The following is a 6,184-nucleotide window of genomic DNA, read 5'->3' as shown; positions in this document are numbered from 1 at the left end:
TGAATTTATTGAAAATGTTTTTTTGTTGTCCCTAAGCAAGTGTAGGTGTCATTTAAAGTGCAGTTCATTGCTTCTGGCTATAAAATATTGCAATAGCTTTTGTTTAGTTGTAATAATATAATTAAGTTAAATGAAGATGCCTCGTGAAAATTTATTTTTAGTCGTTTTTAATGAAAAAAAATTCTTGTCTCGAAACTGTCATCAAAACGAGATGCATTAAGCTTTTTTTAGCAAGGAATTGAAGATCAAAGTAAAAATAAATACATATCGCTCGTTTATTTGAATACTGTCATAACTCAAAAATCACGAGTTTTGAGTTAATAATGCAGAAGTTATTTTTGAATAAAGTAATCTTTAATCCTGCAAAAAGTCATTTCTTTGAAAATTGACGGTGAAAGAGCACTAGTTTTATTTAAGAAACTTACTTTTTACATACAAAAATAGATTGATACTCGTTTTTTGAAAAACCATTTTTTTTGAGTTATGAAAGTGTTCAAGTAATTGAGCGATATTTAAATGAAAAAATTTGTTTTCGTAGTAGAAGAAGCGGTTGAAGGTCTGAAAGGTCTGAATCTCCAGTGCCAGAACCTTTTGGCTCGAAAAAATCAGGAGTAGATATTTTTAATCCTAGGCTATCGGCAGTGCTTAATAAATGTAAAGTAAGTGACAGGAATGACGTTCACCTCTTGACAGCCTGTATTGATCCTTCAAAATTTGTAACTGACCGCTCCTCTATACGACTCTAGAATCTATCGTCAATATATTCGTGGGCAATCAGCTTTAGTAAGTAGAACTAAATTTTTTTAATTTAATTTAAGTTTTGCCGTTATACACTGGGGCTCAAAACTTCTTCCCGATATAACTGGCCAAGCTAAAGTAGACAGACTTCCACTTGGAATTTCAGAACTTCAGCTTGAACTTTGATTGAAATATTGTCTACAGTGTACGATATATTAGAAAATTGGTCCTTGATTGACAAAGTTCAAGCTTATGTTTTCGACACAACTTCATCTAACACTTGGCGTTTAAACGGAGCTTGTGTTCTATTAGAAAAAAAAAAAATTGGGCGAGACATACTCTACCTAGCTTTTAGACATCAAGTTTTCGAAATTGTTCTTCAAGTGGTATTTAACGCATCCAAATTTGACCCATTTTCTCGACCTGACATTGCTTTGTTTAAAAGATTTAAAACACAGTGAAAAACAATTGATAAGATTGATTTTCTTACAATAAATGTGGCCAACAATTACTTAAAACTTATATTTTACTACACAAATAATTGAAAAAACACAAATTATTTTTTTTTTTAAATCTTGTCCTTTGCTCCCGTATAAATTTGTTCTTCAAATAATTTTTATATTGTCATTATTCTGGTAGTAAATAACGTTTGAGCAGAATTAAAAGCAATAATATAAACATTATTTTTGAAAGAAAAATGAATTTAAATAGGGCAAAATGCTTAAAATTATTGAAAGAACTTCGGAAAAAATGTGTTTGAAGTCGTTCCGATAAATCGAAAAACTGATAATTCCTATCGGTTTCTCAGGTCCGAAATATTGGGAAACAGTCAATGGTGCAGACGTTTTAAATATTTTTTTGAAAAAAACTTGCACAGTGTAATTTGTATTCAACATTTTCGGACTGTGCGAAATTATCGCCAAAAATATCCATAATGTTGTCTTGAAAGTCTCGAAACTCGTTACGAAGGTTAATTTAATGTCATTAATTTATGGAAATATAATCCAAAAATTTATTTATTTAAAATAATATTTGTTTTTCTAACACTATTTATGAAAATATAACTTCAATAATGAAAAATTAGACATTGCTTGGATTCTTATTTACTAACCCTTATAGAAGAGAATTCTTAAAACTTCAAACTCAAAGCGGCACGTGTTAGTATTGTCCGATTTTCTTGAAATTTTTTTTGTACAGATTTTAATTGCATAGGAACAATAAAATCGGGTGCTCAGTAAAAAAAAATAATGAATTTTTTCTCCCATACAAATAAAGACCACCCTAGTATATATGTATATTTTATTTAAAATTTTGTATTTATTATTATTATTATTTTTTTTGCTTTTTAGACGTTATTATTTTTTACGTCGTCTTCATGATCTTTAAACACTTTTTTAATTTTATTAACTCTTTCAATGAGAGCTCTTCGTTGTTGTTGTTGCTGTTGTTGTTGTTGTTGTTGTTGTTGCTGTTGCAATTGTTGTTGTTCACTATTTGGCATCCATTTTTGTTTTGTTTTTTTTTTTTTATATAATATATTTCACAATTTTATATTTCCTGTTTATCTGCACTGAATATATTTTAATTTTACACAAAACCTTTTTTAATTTTGTATTACTATTTTTGTTCACTTTGCACGTTTTTCTTTTGTTTCGTATTGCTTTTTGTATTTAGATAATTTTTTATTTATTATCTATTTTTATTTTATTTTTTTATTATTATTTTTTATATTTTTTTGTTTTTAAACGTTACTATTTTTTATTATATTCAAGTTCACTTATCACACCAGTTAATTTAATTAATTTAATATTGTTGATCACTTTTATTATTTATTATGGGATTGAATTCCCTTTGTTTACAACTACCTCTATTATTTCTTTGCGATCTTTTTTTTTATTGATCTTAAATACACTTATTTTATTTATTTTCTCCCTTTTTGAAGGATACTTTTTATTTTTCACTGATTTGTTTATTTAATTTTTTCTCCTTTTCAAAAGGAAACTTATTTGTTTTCACTTTCACTTTAAATTTTGTTTCATACTTTTTTCTCCTTTTCAAAGGATACTTATTTCTTTTTCCACTAATCACACAATATTTTCATACTTTTTATTTCTAAATTTTTTTATGTTGTGGATTCACTTCACTCACTGACAACTCAACATAAAACCATACTTTGCGTTTTCTGGTTATATTTATGTGGTTGTCCTGTCACGGTCGCCAATTAATTCAACGGATACATTAAGTGTTTTTTAAAAAATATACTTTATTTAAAATAACCCAGACAAGGGTTGCTTATAACTTAAACTCTTTACTTCCAACTTAAGACTGAAATACATTTATTGAATTAACTTATATCTAACTGATTGATCGATATCCAGAAGGTGATGTCATCTTCTGGAGCACTGCATCTCAGGGGTATCAGTTGCATTATTCCGGATGCTGGAGTAATATAATATTTGTATACAATTTAGTAGGCTGATTGAGGTAGCTTAAATATGATTAATTTGACATTATTTTCAATGGTTGCTTAAATGTAAATAGAGTGTGTTAACTTGCATATAATAATCCAGAACAAATATCCATGTCTTAAACCTGGTAAAGGAAATCAGGACACATGCATATATCTCGACTGAAAAGGTAAAGTATCTTAAGTCGACTTAAGATGTTTCGCGTTTTTTTGTTGAACCTCATTGCCATTCTAAAGGCCTACAGTTCTGTCTTATCAGCATCTTTCTATCTCACTCCTTTGCTTTTTTATGCACAAAAACAATTTCATCTTATGTTCAAAAGACACATCTTAACACGCGGTAAAATATCTTAAGTCCACATAAGATTTTGTGTTGTGTAGACTTAAGATTATATTGGGTTAAGGCTTTTTCATTCTTGTGAAATCTTAAATTATCTTATGTTGACTTAAGATATTTTCACGCGTGCAAGCAGAAACAAAATTCATCCTTAAGTTGACATAAGATAAAATACGTTAAAAAATTCGAAAAAAGTGTGAAAAGGCAAATCATCTTATGCCAGCATAAGATGATTTTTTGAATTTCAAACTGAAATTTTTCTCTCCCTAAGTAGTCATAGGATATTTTACCGTTTGCAAACCAACAAAAATTCTCGTAAGAAGAAGAACATAAGATGTTTTTCTGCGTAGTTTGACTCTGAATTTTCATTTGTGCGCGCGTTTTTATTTTAGTGAAGTGAGTTAATAATTCAGTTTTTTTTTCATTTAGTGTTTGAAATTTGATTTTATATAGTGATTCGTGTGCTGGCCAAAACAAAAACGCTTTTGTGTCAACTATGTTTTCAATTTTTTTACAGAGAAAAGAACCAAAGCACAAATCCACCACCCACAAGATTGGTACTTATTTATTTCATCTTTGGGAACAAAAAACACTTTCAAAGTCCTAGAAATGAAACAATCGATGTTCTTAAATTTTTCAGCGGTCTTAAAAGAAAAATTTATGTGGCGCAAAAAAAACAATCGCGGAGAAGCTTTTAAATGGAGCTCCATAAGATGGCTTAGATACACAAAAACGTTTGGCAAATAGAGTATAAGATTAGTTTAGATGAATCCGAGGAATTAAAATCTTGAACATAAAAAAAGAGGATTTAGCAAAGTAACTACAAGTATGGTTAAAATTGCATAGGATGAACCCATTCAAATAAGCTCTGCAAAAAAAAAAGATCTTCTTGATATGCTCGACTTAATTAATTCTAATTTTCACGACTTTTAACTTAACCTGCGTTCCGATGATCAACCAGATGTTCACCCAGACATATCAGATGAATCAGAAGAACCGGATGAATCAGAATACGGGACCTAATTTTTGCATTAATTATAATTTTTTCTTAATTTTAAGACCACATTAAAAATGCTATATGAAATCAAATTAAGTTTTTTGTTTCAGTTTTTTTTTTATATTCTTTGTTTTTTTCTAATGAATTTATAATTTGGTTTAAGTATTTTAATTTCTATTAATTTTATTTAGTTTTTTCTGTTTTTTGTTTTCATTATTTAAAGTTTATCTTAACAAGAAATGTGATTATTTAATTTTAAGGGCTTTAAGTTTTTCAAATAAAAAACAGAAAATATCATCTTAAGTCTCTTTTTTTCCACTTTTGCACATGCGAATCATCTTAAATGGACATAAGAATTGAAAACGTCCTTTGAAAACACGAGGCAAAATATCTTATCTCAACTTAAGATTTTGGAAATTAATATAAAATAAAATTTAAAGAAAAGCCAAATTATCTTAAGTCACATTTTTCCTTATAACGGGAAAAATAATAAAAATATCTTTTTGAAATAAATTAAAAAAAAAAGATCATAAAATTTAACATCTAAATCAATTAAGTCTACACTTGAAAGAATTTTTGGGAGGCAACTTTGAAGTTTGTTTTTGCTCTCCTGAAAAATCATCAAAATTGACATAAGATACTTTACCTTTTCAGTCGAGATATAGTCCTGATAGTTGTAAGCTGTCAAAAGAAGCAAAAACGATTTTATTATTCCTGCATGCTTTCAGTGGGTGCGATAGCACTTCTGCATTTTTTAAACAGGGCAAAAATAAATTGATAAATTTATTTCAAAAGAACATTAGCCTTCAAAGGTCAGCTTCTGTTTTTAGGAGCTAAGTTTATTGCTAAACTATATATGGATGACAGCAATAAAGATCTGTGTTTTAGCACAAGTTTAAGGACAAGTACTAATCGTATAAGCTGAAAATAATCATTTAAATAAAACAAACGATTTAACGTGGAAAAGCCGAAGCAAAAACCACGATCAGATTTTTTATTCTCTCCAATGATAAAACTTTCCGTTAACAAAAATATCTTTCCCATAACCAAACTTTCTGTCCGAATCTGTCCGCTTTTGTATTAAGACTAAAAATAAAATGGTTTCTCTCCAATAAGAAGTAGAGAAAACATAGAAACATAGAACGAGAGCACAAAGTAGCTCTGTTCAACTATCAAAAAACATCGAACGAGAGTTGATGAACTCTTCGTTCGATACAGTCCCGGCGAAAACCTTAGGTTTTCCACCATCTAGCGTCTTGCTGATCGTCTTATCTTTCGCCTTTTCTCGTCACAAACAAGATTACTCTTCTATTGCTAAAATACAAATCTTCTGCACCGGCCTCTTTAGCTGATTGGTTGCAGTCTGTAGCACCACATTTCGAACAAGTCCATCTTTTCCGGGTATCACCTTGATGATCCTTCCTATAGCCCACGCTGAAGGCGGGAAATTCTCACTCTTAATAATGCACAGCTGACCTACTTGGACGTTGTGCTTCTCTCTTCTCCGTTTCTTTCGCTCTAGTAATGTCACCAGATATTCCTCTTTCCATCTTACCCAAAAGTGAGTTAGCATTCTCTTTCGTTCTTTCCATAGTTGTACACCATGTGTACTTGGTATCTCTCCCGTTATGAATGGTAGTGGAAG

This window comes from Episyrphus balteatus, chromosome 1 (assembly GCF_945859705.1).
Source record: "Episyrphus balteatus chromosome 1, idEpiBalt1.1, whole genome shotgun sequence".
Classification (NCBI taxonomy): Eukaryota; Metazoa; Arthropoda; class Insecta; order Diptera; family Syrphidae; genus Episyrphus; species Episyrphus balteatus.
Note: the sequence above shows the minus strand (reverse complement) of the source record.